Source organism: Chelonia mydas, chromosome 5, assembly GCF_015237465.2.
Source record: "Chelonia mydas isolate rCheMyd1 chromosome 5, rCheMyd1.pri.v2, whole genome shotgun sequence".
Taxonomy (NCBI): Eukaryota; Metazoa; Chordata; order Testudines; family Cheloniidae; genus Chelonia; species Chelonia mydas.
This window is the reverse complement of record NC_051245.2, coordinates 49349511-49375172: the sequence shown is the minus strand read 5'-3', so window position 1 is coordinate 49375172 and position 25662 is coordinate 49349511. Positions and strand designations below refer to the sequence as shown.

Genomic DNA, 25662 nt, shown 5'->3' with positions numbered 1-25662 from the left:
AGGTAACCTGTGTATATATTTATAAACTTTTCTTTAGTGCTCATCAGTGCAGCCTCTGCGTGCACCACAAACATTGAGATAGTGCCCGATCCAGTGCCCACTAAAGTCAAAGGGAAGACTTCAGTGGCATCCGTGGACGTTGGATTGAGCTCATAATCCTCATGCCAAGAGAAGACCATGGGTATTTGCTTTGCAAGCCATGCAAAATTGTGAGCTAAACAATCAGAATAATTGTTTTTCAAAAGTAATAGCCAAACCATAAAGTAAGAGAGAAACAACACTTCAACAATTATACACAGCGACAGTAAAAACTTTCTAATTCACTAAGTATTTATTTTCTTAGAACTTAGTTACCAGAGCCTTGTTCTTTAGGAGCTAACCTATCCCAGCCAAGCCCTGGCCTAGGGCTCTTAATTCCATGATTTTAGGACTCCCAGGCCTGGTTCTTCCATCTATAGACCCCCCTATTCCTCCTTCAGACTGAGTTTGGGGAATCTCTCTCAGCCTAAAATGGATTCTAGCCCCTTACTGGCTTTGTTAGATGAGAATCTCAGTCAAAAGAGGCTTTCTACACTTCTATGCTTGGCTCCCATGATTCCATTCAGCCACTACTACATCCACAGTGCCTGACGGAGCTTATCTTGCATCACTAATTAAATGTTTCATGAGACTGAATAGCATGGAAATTTCACCTGTGCAAAGGCCTGGTCCCATGTGCAAAGACTCTTGAGGGGCTAGGATAAACTCTGTTCATCTTGCAGTGCACCTGGGAAGCTAGAAATACTGCATGCCAACATTCCTCTTCAGCGATTTCTCCCTGGTGTTTTGTAGATGAAATACATTTGTGCTGCTGATAGTGTAGGAAGGTGTGGAAAGGCCTCCAGCTGTGTTCTGTAGGAAGCCTTTCTTTTTTTCTTTTGTAGTGGGGAAGGGAAGAAAGGTTAAAACAGGCCAAAGGGAGCCTGTGCAGAACCCTCCAATTAGAGGATGGCTCGCTTAGTGAGCCAATCAGGGCCAGCAGGGGACATATACAAATTGCCTCTGTTCTGTTGAGAAGCCATCTCTCCCTGGCATGCTAGGGAGAAGGATGGTTGCCTACAAGCACCATGGCTAGAGCAGTGCTGGGCATGGTAGCAGAGCAAAAGGAGCTTCTGGATGGCTGGCTGCTGCCAGACTGAGGCCCTGGAGGAAGGGCAGATAAGGTGCTATGGCTGCCCCCACTTGCCTTGAGGGCAGTGGACAGAGCTGTCCTTAAGCATATGCAGCTGCGTAGGGCACCATGAAATTTGGGGCATCAAATTGCCTCAAATTTCATGGTGCCCTAGGCAGCTGCATACATGGCAGCACCAGCTCCAGTGGCCAGCCCTATCCCCCAGGCGGCCTCCCCGCGGGCTGCTCCCACCGCAAGGGGCAGGGCCGTCCCTAGGGCGGGTGTGGGGCCCCAGACAACTCGCTCCACCCCCGGCCTGTCCCATTCCACTTCTTCCCCCAGCGACTCCCCACTCACCAGCAGCGGTGGGAAGCAGAGCAACCTGGCCCCAGCTCACTCCACTCTGCCAGCTCCCAGCTGTGTCACTCAGCTTCCCGTTGCCAGTGAGTGTGGAGAGGTTGGGGAAAGGACACACGCCCCCCTCCCTTTACCAGCAGCGGGAAGCAGAGCAACGTGGCCCCAGCCCCTGCCATGGTGCTCGGGTTGGGGAAAGGATCTCCCCCCCCACCTCACCAGCGGCGGGAAGTGGAGCACCACGGCTGGGAGCTGGCAGAGTAGAGCAGGCTGGGGCTGGGCTGCTCCACTTCTTGTCGCTGACAGTGAGTGCTTGGGGATCCCTTCCTCCCGAGCTACACGGCTGGGCCTGGGGCGAGGGAAGCAGAGCGGGCTGCTCCTGGCCCCCCACTAATCCTCTGGGCCTGTGGGGCCCACAAAAGTGGCCCCCCCCACAGCTCCTGACTCCCAGCCTTGGGTGGGGGAGGAGGTCTGGGACCCCCCATACCCCCGCAGGGGGATGCATAGGGCACCCAAATGGCTAGGGACAGCACTGGCAGTGGCCAACACAAACTGCAGTTTTCCCCTGGAGCAAGGGACTAGACTGGTGACTGCAGCAGGCCACCAAGGTGAGTGGTTGGACTATTGACTGCTGGTTCCCCCAAAAGGTGGGAAGACAGCGGAGTGGGGCACACCCAGAGGTCTGTGCCCAGAAGAGGACGCCGTGGTCTCAGGAGTGATGTGGGTCACAGAGTGGTGGAGACAGCAAAGCGGGAGTAACAGTGAACAAGACATCAATGGAGGAGGGCACCATGTGGCAGGACTTGAGCCAATTCCAGAATGGCCAGCAGGAGGCGCCACTGTGGTGAGTCTTGCACTGCTACACCCTTTCACATTCTTGATTGCAATCTTTCTTTCTGCATTGCCATATTCTGCCTCTGTCCAGTTTCCTAGCAGAAATAGCATATTCATATGTATAGTGAATCAAAAGCAAAAGCCTAAAGTTCCCTTCACAGAGAATCTTATCCGATGGATAGATCTACAGACAGAAGATTTACTCTGCATAAATTACGGGACTGTCACAACTTGTGTTTCAGCAGAATAGAACTGTTCCACAGATGACACTGTAGAAACCGTAGTTAACAGAACTTCAAAACATTTTCTATGGCTGGCTGGCCGGCCAACCAAGTTAGTTCTGCACTGTGCTGGAGGCTGTTAGTCCATTGATTCTTCACTGGCTAGAGGGTTTTTTGGTTAGGGTCCATTTGATCTCTGCATTTGTGTAACTCAAAGCACTGTTGCTGTAAATACTGTGGGATACTAAGTGTGGGGATAAAATTGTTATGCATATTTTTCAAATAGGGGTACCACAAGTCAATTTTTTATTTATTTTAAATGCAGGAGTTTGCTTTTTTAGTTTTTTGTCTTGGTTTAAATTGTTTGTAGAATGGTAATGTTGCTTTGCTCTCATCTAGTGGCTTTCAACTGAGTCCCAAGTCACTTTATAATCAATTGCATCTCACAGCAATTGTACCACTGGGCATATAGAGTCAGTTTTGTGACACCCAAAATCACACATCAGTTTAGTGGCCAGACTATGAATAGAGCCTCAGATTCCTGACTCCTAGATCACCACTAGACCAGTGTATACTGTATCTAGTTACTTCTATTTAGAAGATTTTGAAAAGGAAGGATGGTCCAAGGGATAGTACTCCAACCTGGGATTTGAGAGTCCCAGGTACAAGTTCTTAATTCATCACAGACTTCCTGTGTCACCTTGAACAAGTCACTTGGGGTAAACTTTTCAAAAGTATCAAAAGCCTTTCAAAATTGATTTTAAATGCCTAAGTCACTGAGGTGTTGCAGTGCTGTGTGGAGCACTGCTTAAATAAGCTGGGCTTCGGGCGCTTCAGAAAAATTTATCTGTAATCTCCCTGTGCCTCCATTGTAAAATGGGGATAATACCACTTACCTCATGCATGTTAGGATAAATAAATGAACAAATTATGAGGTGCTCAAATACGATGATCAGGATGTGACCGAATGCACCCCTGTATTTATACCTTATACGCTATAGTGATCATAGAAGTATATTAGAAAATAGAATATGCTCTAATTGTTTAGTCAAACAACTGATTCTGTTCTTTGTTTTATATTCACTGGCTGTATACTTAGGGGAAATTTCCATCACAGTGACTCATTTACCGGTGAGTAGCATGATTTATTCAAGATTCACGGGTAATAGTTTGCGCATGTACTGGCACCATCATCTCAGAAATGAGCATTCTTAACAGTACTAACAAGTCAAAGCACCACCAGTCAGTGTCCTAGAGGAAAATGTCTGGTATATCATTTGTTTCAGAGTCGCAGTCGAGTTAGTCTGTATCCGCAAAAAGAACAGGAGTACTTATGGCACCTTAGAGACAACAAATTTATTAGAGCATGAGCTTTCGTGAGCTACCAATATACAGAATACAACTAGAATTTAACTGTAACAAAGCCTGCTGTGTGAGTAGTCTTGCCCCCTTCCTCCCCAAAAAGATGTTAAAAGATTATCATTTCTGCTGTCTTCTGCTAAGAGTTTCCTCATGCTCTCTAAAAAGAAAAGGAGGACTTGTGGCACCTTAGAGACTAACCAATTTATTTGAGCATAAGCTTTCGTGAGCTACAGCTCACTTCATCGGATGCATTGAGCTGTAGCTCACGAAAGCTTATGCTCAAATTTCTAGTCTCTAAGGTGCCACAAGTACTCCTTTTCTTTTTGCAAATACAGACTAACACGGCTGCTACTCTGAAACCTCTCATTCTCTCTGATTCAATTACTGCTCTACCCCATCTGTTACAGCGGCACAGCAGGACCTTAGAGTGCAAATGATTAATCTCCATGTTGTGCCATTTCATACTCAGAGCCACCATCAGCATAAACCTATTCTAATTCCTTGTTCTGCAACCGAAAGTCTTCAAAAACAGACTCCAGCGAGAAACTGCTGAGCTTGAATTAATATGCAAACTAGATATCATTAACTTGGGTTTGAATAGAGACTGGGAGTGGCTGGGTCATTACATATATTGAATCTATTCCCCATGTTAAGTATCCTCACACCTTCTTGTCAACTGTATAAATGGGCCATCTTGATTATCACTAAAAGTTTTTTTTTTTTTTTCCTCTTGCTGATAATAGCTCATCTTAATTAATTAGCCTCTTACAGTTTGTATGTCAACTTCCACAGTGTGTGTGTTTTCCATTCTGTGCATCCGATGAAGTGGGCTGTAGCCCACAAAAGCTTATGCTCTAATAAATTTGTTAGTCTCTAAGGTGCCACACGTACTCCTTTTCTTTTTGCGGATACAGACTAACACGGCTGCTACTCTGAAACCTGTAATGTAAAGGTATTTATTTTTAAGTGCTTGAGTCTTTGCTGGATTTGCCAGAGTGCTCTGACTCATTAGCCCAATCATTTAGGATTTGGCAGATAGCTATGAGATCATTCTTCCTTAAATAAAGCATTTCAATAAGGGTCAGCAGACCTCTGTTCCATTCCCAGCTTTCCCCCAGATTTGTGTGTGTGTGATCTCAGGCAAGTCACTTAGACTCTTATTCAACAAAGTAAATGAGACTACTCAAGTGCTTAGATACCCAGGGACCTTAATCTCACATCTTTCCCTAACAGCTAACTGCTGTCCACATGCATGTGAAGAGCGCTCAATCCAGGAAGGCTTCCTCCATTTTTCTTTGTGGCATTAAATTAATATAAGAAAGCAAATGTCAGCTGAATCAGTCTCATGGGGTGAGTGTTGCAAAGGGCAGGAGTTCTGCATTTTCACAGCCGAAGGACTAATAACAAGACGTTCACAGCAGATCCTATAGCTGTTTGATTTCTGAGCGTCCCACTGCACGTTTGGCAGCTTTCCCATACGACAGCGAATAGAAAATTTACATTTTCTGCAGGTCAACCTTTCTTAAAAGCATAATGTTCCTTATTAGCAAAGGGCCTGTATAGACTGTCTAGCTTCTAGCATACGAAGGGAAAGTCAGTGATTAGCTGTTGTGACAGCAAGCAGCATTTGGGCTCTTGATCATGTTTTTACATCAGTTTTTCTAATATTATTCAAACCCAATTTACAGATTTGACAATCTCCTTGAAGAACTAAGCTTTTAGCAAAGAAGTAGTGAGCTCTGCATTGTCTCACTGTAAATAATTCACAATGTCATGGTTGTGTCAGGGAATGGAAACCTTTTGAACACAGCTGGGATCATCAGTCATATATTTGCTGGCAGGGCAGGAATTAATGTGGGAACAACCTGAGATATATTAAATATACAGACTTTATAAACTGTTCAGTCTCAGGGATGAAATTTAGAAGCCTCATTTTTATTTTTTCCCCTCCTTCTGCCTACAAGCAAATACTCTAGAAGAAACTCCTGCTCTTGTATCACACATTAGTTACAAGACACTAGGGCTATAAAAATCTGACAGTACAGAAAAACATCAAAGGCAGTGAGCGCACACAAAGAGGCTGTTCAAACCTTACACCAGCTCTTTAGAATCATGCCCTTCCAAATAATTTCTCAATCGCATCAAATTGCAATTGGAAAAATTCTGTTGCACTCCCAGGTTGCTGCTCTCTTGGATGTTCTATAGCTGGGGTTCCAAATGACGAAGCAAAACAAATCTAAAGCACCAAGAGGGAGAAGAGCTAACGTATTATGATTCTCTCAGTGGGGCTCAGGTACTGAGAAACATGGATAGATTCCATCTCCAGTATGGTCAGAATAAATAGTGTCACTCAGGCTCACAGCACAATCTCTCCTCTTTTTTTTCCCCCCCATGTCTATTTCTAAACTCCTAAAATCACTGCGTACATTTCCTAAACACTTCTTGCTCCCCGTATATTGCTGAGAGCTATCAGATCTAAAAATGGCTGATGTTGTCCTAGGAACTTGACAGGCTCTGCAGTAGGTCCAATGCTGGTATGTGTCCACCAACCTTACTTTCACTCCAAGGGAAGCAGTGGGGGCAAAAGACATATCTGGCTTCAAGAATAAGCTTGATCAGTTTGTGGAAGGGATGATATGATGGGATAGCCTAATTTTGGCAATTAATTGATCTTTGACTATTAGCAGTAAATATGCCCAATGGCCTGTGATGAGATGTTAGATGGGGTGGGATCTGAGTTACTACAGAGAATTCTTTCTTGAGTGTCTGGCTGGTGAATCTTGCCCACATGCTCAGGGTTTAGCTGATCGCCATATTTGAAATCGGGAAGGAATTTTCCTCCAGGGCAGATTGGCAGAGGCCCTGGGGTTTTTTTGCCTTCCTCTGCAACGTGGGGCATGGGTCACTTGCTGGAGGATTCTCTGCACCGTGAAGTTTTTAAACCACGATTTGAGGACTTCAGTAGCTCAGACATAGGTTAGGGATATGTTACAGGAGTGGGTGGGTGAGATTCTGTGGCCTGCATTGTGCAGGTCAGACTAGATCATAAAGTCCTTAAAGTCTACGAGTTAACTGTTTTGATGACATTCTGCTATATATTTATGTAAAATTCTGGGAATTTTCAAAAGGTTTTTGTTCCTATTCAAGAAAGTACTCACATAGGCCAAAAATACAGCACAGTCCTCTACTTTCCTGAACTGTGTGCCTCAGAGGTGAAGGAATTGATGACTCAAAATATAGTGGCTTAAGGCGTAAAAATTCTCAATTTTTCACCATTATTAGGCACATAGTTTGGAAGAAGACAAGGTAAAAGCACTTTCATTTTTGAAGACAAGTACTTTATAAAAAGGCACTACTCTGTCTGTATAGAAGAACACAGAACAGGGCAGTGGAAAGTGAATGATTTTGTATACTTACAGTTCTAAAGAGCAAAGAACTGTAGCTTGTACTAGCTGTAAGCATCCAGTTTGTATTCAATATAACAATTAGCATAATGGTTAATTGGAATTAACACATTTGTTGACCAAATAGCACAATACACTGTGTTAACCTGCTTACATGCAGTGTTAGTACAGTCACCTTCAAAGTTCATGTTTCAGTTCCTTCCCCCTTCAAAATACATACCTGCCTTATACCTACGTCGCTTATTAGCAAATATACAGGGCCAGAGTCTGTCCTTCAGAGATCTGCTCAGCACACAACAGATGGGGGTGGACCACCTGGGACCAAACCCAGGTCAGAACTGGTGGAGTTCAACTGTGCCCTGCCTCTGACTTTCCTCTAATAAAGTGTGATAGTATAGACTCAGTTAGTAGACCTGGATCCTTTCTCTCCATCCACCAACAGGGGAAACTGAGCTCACCGGTTACCATCAGATTCTAGCTGCTTTGGGTCAAATGAGTAGCACAAGTAAGCCAGCGTGGAGTGGGACAGAGAATACTGGCCCATTAATTTTTGCCTGACTGACCTGGCCATGTAGTTATCCATGTGGTCACTGCCACAATGACACTACATAGTGCCTCGTATTGAGAAAAAGGTCCCGTTCCATTTATCTAAATGAGAATATAAAGTGTTTCTAAAAACAGGACTCTTATCTAGGTTCTTATATTAGTGCTCTCATACTCATTATTATTATTATTATTATCATTATTATTATTATTATTTTTATTTTATTTTTTGAGTAGATTGGAGAGGCACAATTGCCCTTTTAATTTACAACCAGGCTGGATTTGGCACAGAGTGGCCCACAGAATCAGTGTGCCCTAAGTCCCCAGAGACCCTCCTTCCCAATGGTCCATGTACAGATCTCTGTGAAGGACAAAATCTGGTCCTGTATACTTGCCAATGAGCTATGTAGTAATAAGGCAGTTGTATATTTCAAGGTAGGAGAATTCTAGGCAAGGGGGAAAGAAATTGAAACAGGAACTTTGCAGTGTTTGTCCCTATTATACTCTAAACAAAAAATCCACCACATGCTATTCTTTTATCTAATCTGAACTGGACTTTATTGCTGGGGAAATGTTGTTTGCTGGTGCTCTTCAAAGAAATACATCTGTGAGGGAGGCAATGAAAGGTGGAAATAAGAATCCTGAGTAGAGGTCGAGAGGACGAAGTAGCTGTCTTCCTCAAGAACAGTACCACAGAAGGACCAAAGGGATGGAAGGTGTAGGCAGGAGCCAAACTACCAAGGGTAGTTTAAGTATTCTACAAATGATGTAATATTTATACTGCTTACTGTATTTGTCACTCCATGCGTCTGATGAAGTGGGTTTAGCCCACAAAAGCTTATGCCCAAATAAATTTGTTAGTTCTTATGGCACCTTAGAGACTCCTCATTGTTTTTGCTGATACAGACAGATACGGCTACCCCTCGGAAACCTGTATATATGTAGATGATGGTGATATACCAGCAGATGGCACTCAAGATTCTGCAGCATTATTTATAGGTACTTGTAGGGCCAATAAAAGTTGTTGCTGTGCACTGCAAATGGCTTCCTGAGTGCAGCTCTGTGCATGGAACTCTTAACAAAGGACACCAACCAAAATCATGCATCTCTTCAATAGAGAGTTTTCATTTTCCTGAAGTATTACACACATGCCAGAAATTGGTGGTAATTTAGGAGAATTTAGGAGAATTTTTGGAGGACTAAATTTATCCCATTTAGAAAAGACTGATTACAGATAAATGTCATCTGATAGGAACTAGAGGCTCAGATTGTCTTTGTTTAAGATGAAGGCTTTAGTAATAAAGACATACATTCAGAAGGAATAAAGAGATGGATTCTTAGTTGCGGATTAAGGTTTTTCCTTAGGACTTCAATTTTATGTTGTTGAAAAATTATATTTTTTTTTGTTTGCAGTGATCAGAACAGTGCCAGGAACTCAGGGCAGCACACGTGTGTATGCAACTTTGGGCATAATTACAGCCAGTTTCTCACTTTAGAATGACATTTAATTAGCTATTTGCATGTACAACCGTAGTAAATGTGAACAAATACATGCAATTGTATGTACACCTTTTTTTGCAAACAACTCTGGACTCTTTGAAAACAGCGTATTATGTTGAAAGTAAAAACAATGGTGCTATATATTTTTTTGGATGATTTGGTTTAATAGAACAAAACACACAATCAATACTTTATACAGAAACACATAAGGAGACATTTCTCTGCTGCTATGAAAGCACATCTAATGGATTTGCTCAAAGCATTGAGTTTGACATGTTGCTATTTTCTTTTTCCAGTGAAAGCAGAATTGTCTTCCATTTATAGAGCTGTGGGATAGCTGATCGGAATTTATATTGTATTGTATGCTAGTTTTTTATCATCTGAGAGGCCAAAATCTTGATTTGTCATTTATTACTTAAAATATTTTGAATTGGGCCATAGTTGCCATTTTAGCAACTCTCCTTACAATGTGTATGTTAATCAAGTTGGGCCATTTCCAGCACAAATCCAGGTTTTCTCACCCCCCCCCCCCACAACCCCTCCCACTCCTCGGACGTTCTTGTTAAGCCCTGGATTTGTGCTGGAAGTGGCCCACCTTGATTATCATACACATTGTAAGGAGAGTGGTCACTTTAGATAAGCTATTACCAGCAGGAGAGTGGGGTGGGAGGAGGTATTTTTTCATGCTTTGTGTGTATATAAAAAGATCTTCTACACTTTCCACAGTATGCATCCAATGAAGTGAGCTGTAGCTCACGAAAGCTTATGCTCAAATAAATTGGTTAGTCTCTAAGATGCCACAAGTACTCCTTTTTCTTTTTAGGTTTCCTGATAGATATCCAAGAGCCTGAACTGACCGTCAGTGATGGTAATGTTGAGAAGCGCAAAAGGAGAATAATTTAGTTGTCATTTATTCTTCCGAAACAAAATGGTCTGAGGATAGTTTCAAAGCCATTTCTGGGACAACTTAGTGTGGTGTTCAGATCTCCGAACATAAGTTTGTTGTGTGGCAGAACAGATTGTGTTGCTGCTAGCTGCTGATATAATCCATCATTGTTAGCATGGGTAGCTTCCTTGGTGGGAGCATTAGCTACAATGATGCACTGCTGTCCATTGCTATATGCCAGGCTGATGCATCACTATCTGATATAGAGTGCCACATTGTGAGTGATTTATTAAATGGTGGTCAGATGGCAAGTGCCACCCAGTTACGTGCATCCTCCGCAAACTCTTGATCATTATTCACAAGTCTCATCTCGTCTCTTTGTTGTTCCAGTAACTGCAACATTCTGGCTAGTGAAATCTGGTACCCGACCTTGTTTAAGGTTAGTACATTTCAGGGGGCAAATGTGGATTTTCTCATGTCCATCATGGATGTCATGGGCATTATGTAGTTTGGCCTAAAATGTGGGTTATGTTTCATGGCATAAGAACATTCCTGTTATGATACATAAGGTACAATGCATCTGTGAAAATTCAGCACTTGCTAAAAAATTCTGTCACAGTAGAAAAACAAATTTGACACACTTGGTTCTCTCCTGAATAACTCAGAATTAGCCTGGAGAGCCTAAAGGGCAGTCTTCTGAGAAGCTGTAGATGCTATCCCAGAATAAAAATGCTATAAGTGATGCCCCTGGCTATCTGATGAGACGATTTCAAATTTTGCAAAAGGAAATCTGAGGCCAGACATCACCGCTAAGACATTGAATAGAAGTGTTTACAAGGTGTATTTTTAAGCAAAAGTGGATCATGAAGCTTGTTTTGAGAACTTGGTGAAGAGGGAATGAGATGTAGTAATTTTATGGCCTGCATTCAAAGCTATTCAATGCCTTTAATCCAAAACTGGACTCCGTACAGGGTCTATGCCAATAAACAAGGCGGATGGTATAACATGCTTAACCCAAGAAATCCTGCAAAGATGGAAAGAATATGGAGTCTGGACTTAACCACCCTAAAACAAATCCACGTCCCGACCTGAATGCTTTTGAAGTAAATGGAATCCCTGATCCTGAAATTTTTGTGTAGATGCATGTATGTCGGAAGAGGTTTGCCTTGCTATAAAGAAATGCAATGTGGGCATGCTGCCAGATCTGACAGCGTAACTCCTGAACATCCAGGTGCACCTTACAGCCCATAAGTGCGACTTTTTGTCCAGGCTTGGGAAGGTACCAGTGGAGTGAAAGGAAGGGATCATCATCCCGCTTTATCAGGGGTCCACACACTGAGTGTGGCAGCTATAGGCCAATAACTCTGCTTCATGTGTCCTACTTGCCCAGATCCAGCCTCCCTGTGAAATGTTATTGCTTAGAGCAGTCTGGTTTCACTGCTGGGTGATCTTCAATGGATTCTATACTTGCTTTCCGTTTTTATCTGAGATCCATTGTGAATTTAATGGGCCTTTGACAGCAACATACGTAGACCTAAAGGCAGTCTTAGAGGATGTAGTCCTCTTTGGTCAGGACACAAACCATCTCAGAGATGCAGTAGGGAGCTTCCAGCATGAGGCAGCTGTCCTTGGGCTAAGGTTTTCTTGGGCAAAACCAAAAAATCCAGATTGTCAGTGATTCAAGAAATTTGTGCTTCCAGACAAACTGTGGAAGTAATGAATGATTTAATCTATTTGGGTGGCATATTGCCATCAAATCGGCCCCGCCAGACATCCTAAGGAGAACTGGTTTAGCAGTCCCAGTCATGAAGGACCTGGATAGGGTCTGGAGCCAAAAGAAGGTAGAAACTGTGTATACAAAAGTACCGGTGCATCAAACCTGCATACTTCTAATAATCTTATATGGATCTGAAACATGGACGAGTCAGCAGGAGGCTGGAGGCATTTCACATGCATTGCCAGCACTGTCTACTGTGTATAAGATGGTTTGACTTATCAGTAATGTGCTGTATCATTGAGAATTGGCCTTGAGGACTGAGGTAATCACCATCCGCTGGCCCTTCTTGGTCATGTTGCCTGCCTTGGAGACAGTCACTGCACATCGAACTCTGAAGATCAGACTTGAGGTCCAGAGGGGACACTGCCCAGTGGTGGCAGCAACACAGTTGCCCGCAATTAACCTGCCTGCACTTGATCAGTAACAAATAAGGCTGTGAGTCTGTCTCAGAGGTCATGGAAAGTCACGGGATCCGGGACTTCTTCAGCAGCCAGTGTGGCTGGAGGTACTGAGCCACTGCTGCCAGAACAGCGGTCCTCTGTCAGCCTCAGGAGGGCTCCCCAGAGCAGTGAGGCCCTAGGGGCAGCTAAGATTTAGTCAGGGGTATTTATAGTAAGTCATGGACAGGTCAGGGGTGTGTGAATTTTGGTTTTTTGTCTGTGACCTGTCCATGACTTTTTACTAACAATATCTGTGACTAAATCTTAGCTTTTGTAATAAACCTGTGGCACTCTTAAATAACTGGAATATCCGATGAAGTGAGCTGTAGCTCACGAAAGCTTATGCTCAAATAAATTTTGTTAGTCTCTAAGGTGCCACAGTACTCCTTTTCTTTTTGCGGATACAGACTAACACGGCTGCTACTCTGAAACCTGGAATAAAGCTGTCCAGTGTGATTATGGACACTCCCATATGGACCTCCACTGTCTAAGCATGATGGTGGTAAGAGACACTACTAGATCACGTGCCTCTGCACAGGGGTGAATGGCTGCACAAGATGCAAGGCAGTGGAGGAGCAGGCTGAATACTACTTTATAAAAATTCTGCACTTCTTCAAAACACCCAAAGGTTACAAAATCTAGAAATGTACAGTTAAGAGTTCCAGCCTGTTCCCCCCAATCATATAATCTTTCCTCACCCCACTTGCACCCAAACTTAACTTTGTTTTGTATGGAAATATGCTTTTTGTCTGTCTTTATTTACTAAAAGCCTAGTAAAGGCTTTAAAAGGAGTGTTGTCTTGAGGTGCATGAAATGTCAGAGTGCGATGTGGTCGCCCTCCCCTCCCCATAGTGTAGAGTCAGGTTGGTGGAGTAGAAGAACGTTTTTCATGAATAAATTAGAACGATCAGTTTGGTGTTCTGAGATGTGTGGGTTTTTATAGCACAGATTTTAGAGTAGTATGTTTAACTCTTCCTAGGTTTTTGACTTTATTGACAACTTGGTTGGTTGTTTAAACAGACTTAATCTACACTTTTCTCCTTTAATTTAACTGTTTGGGGTCTTTTGCATGACCTCTCCTGTTTCTGTTTCTTGTTATCTCTAATCAGGTCTTGCCCAACTTTATTATAGTTATTATAAATACTAATAGCGGTATTTATTACTTATTTCTTTCTATGCATGATTCTAAACTACCACTACGAAGGTGGGTTAACATCAGAGCTCTGTATCCCTATCCTGGGTCAGAGATCCTAACACCCTGATTCAGTCTCAGAATGAACGTTTTGGAAGAGGGGGCTACGTGGACAAGACACAAAGGACTGTGGGGCCTCCTGGGGGCTGGTCTATACAGCAAGTTACTGCCTGGCAAGCCAGGGGTGTGAATCTACAGTACATTAGCTTGCCACAGGTCACGTCCTGCCTGGACATTGCTACAGCATACAACATCCTGGAGCGCAGCTGTGTTGGAGCAATGTCCGCATAGTCTGTTACTGAGCAGCAAGCTGGTGACCTGTAAATTCACACCCTCTCTTGCTGCACAGTAACTCAACATGCATACAAACCTTTAGAGAGACACAGCTAAGTTAAGCACCCGAACTTGTGGATGTCCTTCCACAAAAAACTTCAGACTTTTTGAGGTTTCCCCATCACTAGTTTTATATGTAGTTTAGTGATGGTGAGGCTGGCTTTCTGCATGCTGAATAAGGATGAATGAGTTCTTGGTTTTTTTTTTCCCCTTCCATGTTGTGGCTAAGCACAGCAAGGAGAGCCTAGACTTGGACACACAAGCATTCAACTACAAGACTTTCTTATAGGAGATTCCTTTTAGGAATCTCACCATAACGTAAGCTCTGGGGGGGAGAACAAGGACAATCTATATATTTCTGCTGTGCCTTGCTCAGGGCCCAGTTGTGTGCTAGCCTCTAGCTGCTACCACTATCTAAATATTAAACAGTATAAGGAGTCAAAGTACCAATCTGCACTTAGCCATTTGCACCATTTCTTTGCAATATCAGCACCCAATAAATTATGCCAGTCTATCAACTTCAGTAACACCCTAATACTTCAACACCTGGAATACCAACACTCTGCTGAAATTTATTCATCACAATGGGACAGTGCTCCATAAAGTAGGTGTGTGGCTGGCTGATGTTTTAGTTCCTGTTCTTTCAATCAAATGCAGAATACTGAGGTCTCATCTTGGACACTAATGCATAGACTTGCATGACACAGTACAAGACATCACATAAGACAAATATAAAATTTCCTGTTCTTTTCCAAACTCGGAGTAAATTCTGTTGACATTTAGAGCTAGTCAGATTTATATTGATACTATAAAATTAGGATGAAATACCCAGGCTGCTTTTAATGAGAACTTTTGTAGTGAAACTGGAATCTATCTTGATGATCAGAATATAAAAATTGTAGATAAAATAGATTAGGGATCACACCCATTGGTGCAGAGAGATGGTAGGGGACCCTAACATTCTTAAGCTTTGGGTGCACTCACTACTTCTGCTGTTGCACTGGTGTAAAATTGTCCCATTTTAGATTTCAATTTTGAAAAAAATATTAGTCATGCAATTCTACATAGGTAACTGAAAGGAAAGAAAATTGAACTACATAGCACTTGACTACCTATGTCCATTAACCACTATTGACTCTAGTTCATTTAGTTAATAGCACACAACCTAGGTCCAGGATTTTAGAATTGCATACATGTAAATGTGCATGCACAAATATACACTTATGGCTTGGCTAAACAAGGGCAATGCACTCTCCAGGGTGTGATATATATTTTTTTTCCTTCTTAAAGCTCATGAAAGTTTTGTGCACTAACTGTATAGTTCCCTAGTTTTCTTTAACGTAGTACTGTTTGAAACTTATAGTTCATGCCAGCAGAATCTATATGGACCACTTAATGCACAACATGTCAGTGCACTGTAGAAATCACACTCCCATATTGTGCATTGTGCTGCTCTGTGTAGGTATGCCCTTATGTGCCTAATTTGTATGGGAATTGCATGGACAAATGACCAGTTAGAAATTCTGAAAATCTGGGTTAGGTTTTCTAATAGTGATCTAGGCCCCAATTTAGTAAGGTACTGAAACACATACATAACTCTAAGATCCAATTGCCATAAATAGGACTACCCACATACTTGAAATTAGACCTGTGCTTAAATACCTTACTGAATTAGGATTCTAATTCTGAAAATCTGTGCCTTAGCATTTTTTCATAAATAGTACATTTTTAGTGATGGACAAACTGTTTCATATAAAATAAGAGCTAACAAGAACCCTATATAGGTTTTCTGAACTGAATTTATAGCTAGAGGCTCAAAGTATGGTAGTATGACTGATTTCCCCAAAATTCTGCATTGCCTACATTAGAGAGCAGAGATGCTGAAATGCATTGAGGAATAAGTATATTTCCAGGATCTTCAAAAACAGAGCATCCTGGAAGTTTTCTGAGAACAAATGTTTTTCCTTGTAAGATTTTCAGACCAAAGAGATTTAGTTAAAGCATTTAGCTGGTCTTTCAGAGTTCTTGATTTGCAAACACTTGAACATCTTTAAATCACACATTTTTATGAAAGTGGCAAAGAGTTCTGTGGCACCTTTATAGACTAACAGACGTATTGGAGCATAAGCTTTCATGGGTGAATACGCACTTCATCGGATGCAACATGCATTTATATGAAGTATCACATTTGAACATTTTTCATTTCTTCACATAGATATTAAAGAGATTCTAAAGAGGCTTTAATTTAGTAACACAGATCTTTATCTGAAGCACACTGTTCTCTATTCCTTCACTGCAGTACATTTTATAATATATAAAATCAAATATCAGTTTTTTGTTAGTTTTCTAAAATTCTATTAGTATATCACAAAAGAAATAGCATTTCATGTCTAATAGCTAGGGCCTCTTTTTCTGCAGGAGTCCTGGATTGCCTCTGTAAAATTGGTTTTTAGTGCATCCATATATTTTGTGTGGATAAATGCATCATTTGCACATGCAAAATAACTATGCTATCAAATTCTACAAGCACGGGGAAGTAGTAGGCCTCTTGAAAATGCGACCCTAAAGTCCTATGTTTTATTAAATAAGTTAAGCTTAATGACCACACGATTAAGATCTCCCAGTGATATTTATGCGTTCTAATGACCATCTCAGGTTTTTATGCTTCAGTATACATACCTTTCAGTTATCCAGGAGTTTTCTTCGTGATTCACCAGTGAATGCTCTGTCTCACTTTCAGACTTCCAGAATGCATACACACTTAGATTTAAATGGATAGGTATAAGATTGGAAATTTCAAGATGACTGAGAAACATTCCCTTTTTTGACCATAAAAGGGATTTGTAGTAGTACAAATACAGATAAGCAACTGTATTGGTTTTTATTGTAATATCCATCCTCTTCACTAACCACTCGCTCTTCTTCAAATCTATCCCCCATAACTAATTTCTTTTGGTTGCTTTCCTTCACTAAACTCTACCACAATTCATGTTCTCTATCACCCAGCATTAGCTTTGGGATCAGCGTCCCATTGAGTGTACACAATGTAATGAGAGATCCTGTCCCCCCAGAGCTTATGGTAAAGAGTTAATTTTGGCTCTTGATTGAAATCGAATGCTTTAAGATTTGCACCACTGTTGGAGACTCTCACCCATCAGTTTTAATATTCCTTTAAAAATAAAGCTAATGAAGAAATCCCCTGCATGTTTTCTTGCACAGTCAGTTTTCCTTTGTCTGCTTCCTCAAAGTCAAACAGTTGGTTTTTTAGTGCCTTATTCCTTTCAGCTCCTGTTTGCAGAAAATTATATGGTTCATTGACTTATCTCACTGCCTCACTAGCATCAACCAATAAACGGTCAAATCCAGGTTCTTTGTGTTTCTGGGATATAACTTTAATAGCCTTAATTATAATAAGACATGGAAATCTTAGTACAGTTCTGCTTCAGTCCTTTCCTGCAATGTATCATCACAATGCACTCTTGTCTATATGGGTTTTTTTTTTTAAATGATAGAAGCATGAATCACTATGATTTCATGATGTTATACGTGATTTCTGATGGTAGGCTCAGACTCAGGTTTTCATGGCCCTAGACCCTCTTGGGTCTCTTGTACACATTTTATTACCTTGGATTTGATTTGCCTTAACTCACCCATACTAGTACATTTTGGAGTATAAGAGGATTTAACAGCTGCTCTCAGGTCAAGCCAGGCCAAAAACTCTTGTTTGAGGGATGGGGTGGGGAGCTCTCTCCTATGTATTGACACACAGTGCCATTCTTTCTCTTCTGCTTGCTCAATATGTATGAGGCTGCTATTGGGGATCATACTTGGATAGGGTTGCAGTGTTATGGTATGCAACTCTAAGCTTTCTTTTTGAGCAGCACTATAGGGAAAGTCTGCCACCTATTTATATTGCTGGCATTTTTATTTGAATGAGAAATGGCAAAAGGCCCCTCTTTTATAGTGGGCTGCACTTGGGCCCAGATCAACCCTTCCCCACAAAGCTTTGGAGTGTTTGAGATACTGATGTGAATTCTCTAGCTGGAGCGCCTTTCTGCTTTTAATGAATATAATTTCAAAAGGGTTTATTGATAGAAAGTTTCAATATTTATGCCTATTGAAAATCAGTAATGTACTTCCTTTTTCGTTTACTGGGGTGTAGGTACGTAATTCTTTGAATTCTGCATGCTTTTTAGACTGCTGTGCCATTTCTTGAACTGCTTGACCTTGCGTAGTCTGCCTATGGTCAGTGAGCATGAATAAGGAAAAAAGTAAAGGTGTGGTGAATAGCGAATAAAGATTTTTATTAGGCACTGCAGAAAACTGCATTACATGCTTCCCCCTGTAAATAAGATAATCACATGGAAATTGATTCTTATTACAGAGATCACATATTATTCTCGGGCATCTTGATTACAGTAACTTCAAGTTAGTATCAGCTGCTTCATGCATCCTTTGTCTTCACCACCACCAGCCCTCTGCTTCAAAGCATATGAAGTTCTGTTGGTCCCTGATGAAATGCTGTGCCTGACATTCCAGCTGAGTAACTGACAGTGCCTACCTACACAGACACACTAACAGATTGTGCCAAAGATCAGGTGCTAGGAGGATGTGACAGAGGCAAATTTACAGACTTTCAAAAAGCAGTCAAGGAATGACAGTTACTGATTCCTTGATCACCAGGTTCAGGTTGTGACATGTACACGAAACCGAGAATGTGGTGACACTCGCTCTCTCTGCACCTAGGGCCTTTCCCCATCATGTCACTTTCACTGTATGATCAACTTGGTAGCAGGAGTAAATCTAAGTCTAGTTTCTTCAGTGTCAGAGGAAGCATGTTTCAGTGCCAGTTCTCTTCTCATGCACAACAGTTGTCTGAACCAAAGAACCTTGAGTTTTCTCACAGATTCAGTATCTGAGCCAACTACGAGTCCTATTTTCATCTTCTTGATATAAACTTAGATCTTTCAAAATGCCACCAAGAATGTCTCAATATACCACCTCACTTTCATTTACCCATTAGGTGGTGATTCCACACTTACAGATACTTTTTTCAATGTTATCAATTTTAATGCGCCTCATTGATTTTGGTATCATTCTAATGATACAGTATCAATATACAACATCACTGTAATGTTTTATCCTTGAGTTACTGGTATGTATTTAACCTTAACTCCAAGTTGATGTAGGTTATATTTGTATCCTCAGATAAGTGAGGGAGGGGAGAGAAAAAGGATACAGTGCTTCCTTCTTGTTACTCTGAAGTAAGTCTGCCTCAGGGTGGTAAAATGGTTTCCTGAGCTCATTGAGCAAACAGAGGCTGCACATCCATTACTATACCCCTTTTTGTGGAGGCCATCTGTGGCAATAGTATTAATGGAACCCTTATTTAATCTTCACTGTTTGTTGTATAAATTAGATTTAGTTTTTTATCACATTTTATCCATTCAAATGACAACCATATATTTGTCTCCTTTTACAGCACCAAATTGAAGCACTTACTGTAAATGGCAATTTGATGCCTTTTGTGTGCTAGGTTTTCTTGCTGTACAATTTCAAGTAACGCACTGGAAGCCTCTTCTTTTATTTTTATTTCTTTGGGAGTTGTGCCAGTTTTTAGCATGAAAGAAATCGAAGGAGGATCAACCAATATTACCTTCTGGGGAGACTTGGTAATGTGATAGCTACACCTAATTAGTACCTGAACAATAAACTAGCAAATACCAAGCAACAGCTTTAGGATGTAAAGGCATAAAGATAATTGTACATGCAAAATAACTGTAAGAGCTTCTGAAAACTTGATGCTGCATGGGCAATTTTGGAAAACCTTCTATTTAGAAATAAGAAAAGGAGTCCTTGTGGTACCTTAGAGACTAACCAATTTATTTGAGCATAAGCTTTCGTGAAAGCTTATGCTCAAATAAATTGGTTAGTCTCTAAGGTGCCAAAGGACTCCTTTTCTTTTTGAGAATACAGACTAACACGGCCGCTACTCTGAAACCTATTTAGAAATGATTCATCTTATGCCATGCACCCATCTACCTAAATACATTGACATAGACAATATGTGGCTATCTGCGTAAGAAGCAATGGCCAAAACTTTCAAAAGTGACTAAGTTTGGGCGCTTCAGGTTTTTGGTGGCCTACCTTGACACCTTACTGTAGAATGGTAGTTTTTTTTTCTTTTGTTTTTTTAAGAAGATGTAAAAATTAAATGACTTAAGTTGTCTGAAGTTGGACACCCAAAATTGCTAGTTACCGTAGAAATCTTAGGCCAATATTCTCCACTCACCAAAAATGATGAAGCATAGACCTGACTATCCAAACTAGCAAAGCTTCATCCAACAACAATATAACAGTGGTGCAGATATCCAGGAGAATGTATTACCTAGCAATGTGGTGGTAACATTTACGTTATGCAGCAAAGGTACTACTGTGTATAGTAAGAGAAACCGGTTGTCAGTAGATCACAAATGTTATCATGGCCCACAGAAAAATACAGCCATCCTCTTGTTTTGAACTGTGTGGTATGCATCCACACTCTTGTCTCTTGGACCTTTTTGTATTCTTGTGTGGCTGATAGTGGGGAGTTATCTGTCATATGGCAGGATCCCATATAGTCTTCCCTTTCTGTTGCTGGAGAGAGGGCCATGTGTGATGTGCAGACACATGTTTGGCATATAACACAATGACACTTCTGCAGTAGATGTTCTACACTCCTGAACCATGTCTGGTTGTACTGGCCCATTGATAATGTGGAGTATATAGCACTGCTGCTTTTTGAGAGGCCAGTGTTTGTGTGTGTTCTTGCATCGTTACTGGGCTGTAATCAGAGCAAACATACATGTCTAAGAATGTTCTGGCAATGCCAGTTCAATGATTACCACCCATAGCATCTATATGCTACTTCTGATATGGCATTGAGGCTGATAGTCTTAGCCCATGTCTAGTGTGACCTTTTCTCTAACAGAGTGAGGTAGATGCTGATTTGCTACGGCACAGGTCACATACAGGACGTCACTGACGAGCCCCTATGTTATAGCATTTGTATGGCTTTCATGACATGTGATACAGTAGTGTGATACTACTAACACTGATACTTGTTGTTAGGTACTATACATTTCAGACCTTACACCTGGTCCTGTGAGCATTACTGTATCTGCTGCCTTTTCAACCCAGTCACAAAATGGCCTGACTCCTCTGATTTTCTAGAGCACAGGCAGTGGACTAAGACTTTAGAGAGCTGGGTTCAATACCGAGCTCAGCTGCAAAGTTATGGCGTGAGCTTGGGCAGGTGGTGTAATCTCCAGTATCTCAATTCCCCATCTGTAAAATACTTTTGTACCTCATCAGGTGTTGTGAGGATAAATAGCATTCCTGATTGTGAGGCTTTATATACTATTTTGATGAGGGCCATAAGTACCTAGATATAGGGCCGGATTAACCTTTTTGTGGGCCCAGCACCAAACATATTTCTGGGCCCTTGTGGGGGCAAAGGAGCATGGTGCAGGGAGGTCAGTCCCCGGAGCGAGGGGCCAACTGGGGGCAATGGGGCAGGGCATGGCATGGCATGGCCCAGTGCGAGGGCGCTATTTACAAACCAGCAGTTGCCAGATGCACAGTGGCCTGCCTCAGGGGCAAGCTCATGCCGCACCACACAGCCCCCCACCACTCAACACTCCCCCGGCTCCCTATGGCCAGAGCCCTCCCAGACCCACTATGCCCAGCACGCCCCCCGATCCCCTCCACAAATGCACAGCGCCCTGAACAACACCACCCCTGTCCAGCACCCCCCTGCCCACAGCCCCACCACAACTGCCCAGCACCCCACACAGAACCCCTACTCCCTAGTGCCCCAACACACACATCTTCCCTGCCCCGTCACAGCCCAGCACCCCCAGGCCTCCCAGAGACCCACCCCCTGCCTCCCGGCTGCACTCACAGGCCCTGCTGGGTGGTGACACTGTCTGCCAAGCTGAACCAGCAGTGCAGCCAGGGCTGGTCCCAGGGTCGGGAATTGCTCCAGCCTCTCAGGAGTGGCACAATCAGCCAGACCAGGGTCTGCTCCAGCTGGGCTCCCTCAGGACCCACTTGCTTGGAGGGGTGGACTCCCTCAGGACCCACTTGCTTGGAGGGGCCCAGCCAAGCCCCCCACATGCCTCCCCACCCCCAGCTGGCTGAGACTGGCCAGACTTCTGCACCAGTCCCAGGCAGCTCAGCTCCAGGGAGACACGTGGGGCCCCACAGGTGGTAAGAAGCAGAGACTGCCCAGAGCCAGAGGTACCTGGGGGGGTCCGGCCAGGAGGCAGAGAGGAGCCGTTGGCCGGCTGGTGGGCAGGTCAAGAAGAACAAGTGGTGGTGGGGGGAGCCAGCAGGGTCTTGGGGCACAGTGCAAGCGGAGCGAGCTGAGTCTCCTTCTGAGCATGGGCCTGGCTCCATGGAGCCACTGGTACCATTGTAAACCCGGCATTGCCTAGATAAATCCTCTACTGACATGCCTGTGGCCCAAGTTTGGTAAATCTTGTCCTATAGACAATTGGCTCATACAATAAATCTCCATTTGGCTCAGCAGCTGTTCATGAGCCATGTTTCACTGCATGGTGTGGATAGGCTATTTTGAGCTGTAGTCCAAACACATGTCCTAAGTTAAGGTTGGTATAATCAGTACTCTGATCAGAGACTTTCACAGACAGCCTAGTAAGTAGTGATGGATTCAGTAGGTGATAGGAATGAATAACCCACACCTATAGTGGTGCTCTGTTTGTGGTAGGTACCATCATTTAGGTGAAAAGTAAATGAAATGCTGACTTAGTGGATCACTAAAAAAGTTTCTCACTATCTTTCACAGCAATAGTGGCACTAACTCTGGTAAGCTGGCCAGATTTCATTTTGGGTCATTGAAGCTACAGGGAAATTTACAATGAAATTTAATATTATTCTTCCACTGCCATCTTAACGTGTAACATTAGTAGGAGAATTGGTAGGTAAGATTCCCCAGGAAACACATCTAATGAGGGGGAGTTCAGGAGACCCGGCAGTTTTTAAGAGCTTGCTCTTGTGCCCTTTATAATGTCTGTCTGAAGGTGTAGGCAGAGGTGGCTTTACGTGTTCTCCCTACTCCTCCCTCCCCCTCGACTGCTACAAGCGCTGTGCTGCCTTTGCAGGGCTTGCTCTGCTTGGCCTACCGGTGGGGGCTGGGGGGGGGGAGGGGTGTCTGTCCTCCTCCCTCCCAACATGTTTCCAGCTCACTCAGTTCCTTTCCCTGGCAGCTGGGCCCTGGGCAGGGAATGGAGGGGGCAGAACGGAGCCACTTCTGATGCCGGCTGAGGGTGGCCACTCTGCGTCCCTGCCTCTGTGCAGCACAGCATCTGCCCGAGAGAGAGCCCAGCTCGGGAGCACAGGTGCAGGAACTAGGGGTGCTGGGGGTGCTGCCACACCCCAAGGCTTGAAGTGGTTTCCATTATATACAGGGTTTAGAGTTTGATTCAAGGGCACTCAGCATCCTCACCAGGAGTGGCTCTACCAATTTTGCCGCCCGGAGCTGCTGCCAAATTGCCACTGCGGGACACGGACTGCTGCCCCATTCTCACTGCCACCCCAAGCACCTGCTTGGAAAGCTGGTGCCCGGAGCCGGCCCTGATCCTCACTATACAAATTGTTCCAGTGCCCCTGTTGGGGATGCGGTGGCAGCCCATCCCCTCTGCTCCGTACTGGGGCCCAGCTGCTGGGGAGTGGGGCCAAGAAACTTAGATGACTATCGAGGTCCTTTCCAGGCCCGCATTTCTGATTCTTTGATTGCCATGTACGGTTACATAAAAATACAGTGTGGTATGTGAGTGGTGGAGGAGGTCTAGGGTGACCATACATCCCATTTTGGCCATGACAGTCCCTTTTTTAAGCCCTATCCCAGCCAGCCAGACTTTTTTGGCAAAAGTACGGTGCAGATAAATGTGTGTGGTGGGGGTTACAATGCCAGCCCCACGCGGGGGTTGGGCAGGGCAAGTAGTGATGCCAGTCCCATGCTGGGGGGACGGGGGGCGGGCAGCGCTGAAGGCAGGGCTCAGGCAAGAGGCTTGGGCCAGCTGGGGAGTGGAGGGGCTCGGCGAGCAGCTCAGGCTGAGGCGGGGCAGCCCTTGAGCTAACTCCACATGATGTCCCATTTTCCCTTTGGGAAATATGGGGGATAGATTCCTGAAAAGCTATTGGGGAGCTTTTGGGATGAAAGGAACTAAATCTAAGCTTTTAAGAGGCATAGAAGTATCTCCCCTCCCTACCCCACCACAAACTAGAATTCCACTGAGCCCAATGCACTGTGATGACTAATTGCGTGGCAGACTTGAAATTTGGAACAGAAACAATTATTCTCCTCACACTCAACTCGGAGTTTGGCCTGACCATTACTGCCAAGAATCACTATGTAATTTTTTTTTATGTGAGGAGGGAAAGGAAACATGGGGAAACTTACCAAGCATCCTTGTTTGGCAATTCTACAGGCTTCATAGATCCTTTTGAGAGAAGGATGAGTACTGTATTTTAGCTGAGAAAGAACTAGTAATGCAAAAGTGAATCGCCCGCCCCCCCCATGTGGTGGCATATTACAATAAAGTAATAGGCAGCATAATAACCAATGAGCAAAATCCATGCAAGGAATCTTGCTGACTTCATAAATCCTGACAGCAGAGCTTGAGGTTTTCACCACAATCCAAGATGGGTTTCCCTATGTTACACTGATTTATGTTTAAAAGTGGCAAACCTAAGGTTAGCGTGTTCCTTTTGGAAACGTGTGTATTCTATATTTCAAAAAAGCCATAGAAGTACCAATGGCTTTCTGATCTAGCTGTGCTGTTCTGTTTTGTTACCTGCAGTAACATCATCAAATATTATCATAATGTTCTTAAAGCCTAACCTGTAATTGAATGGTTGTTCTTGTACAGCTCATAGTAACAGCACCACCTTTGCCGTGTTTACTCATCTTATTATTGTAACTGAGAACCTAACCTTCCAGATGTAAGCTGTGAGGCACACATTCTTAGAACATCAAGCCTGTTAATCTTCTCTTTTCAGAACTCTATAAAAGAGTTTCACTTGAAAACCAATTACATTCAACTGAAGACATGTTACTTTTTGCTATGGCAGGACTCTGAAGTATGGCAAGTATTGATATATTCTTTACTGATTCATCATATCTCTGAAGTGGATACTCCCTGCATGTAGATAGACTTGCTGGATCAATGGTTCTACATTTCTTGGAGATTTGGGCTTTCAAATATGACCTTTGAGTAGTCAGAGTGCCACTGCCATGTGAACCACTAGCTGGATAAAACATTTTTCTGTGTATGGAAAGGTTTGCTCCTGAAAGTTGTTCTCATGCTCAAAGTAGGTCATGTGAAGTTTATGTGATTATAATAAGATTGCTGGGATGCCATCCAGTAGCCATTGGCCTAGCTACAGTTGGGATACAGCTAGCCTGATTGGAATAAAGCCTCTTTCCGCTGCTTATATTTTATTAATTGTAAGGGAATGGGGATCATATGGGAATAATATGAGTCTTGCTGTCACAGAGCAGTGGTCTCTAAAAGAGACAACATGATGAAATACTGAGAGCTGCTCAAATTTGTTGTGCATAATATTCACTATGATTTAACACTTTTTCTGTTCAAAAATCA

The 25662-nt window shown here is 43.0% G+C and overlaps 1 long non-coding RNA gene across 3 annotated transcripts in view; it reads left to right on the top strand.

The window, feature by feature from the left end:
- LOC122466089 overlaps positions 1-25662 on the top strand; it is a 171556-nt gene that overhangs the window by 75815 nt on the left and 70079 nt on the right. For all 3 annotated transcript variants that reach the window (XR_006291332.1, XR_006291330.1, XR_006291331.1), the window contains exon 2: positions 2152-2348. This is a non-coding gene — a long non-coding RNA (uncharacterized LOC122466089). The remainder of the gene's footprint in view (positions 1-2151; positions 2349-25662) is intronic.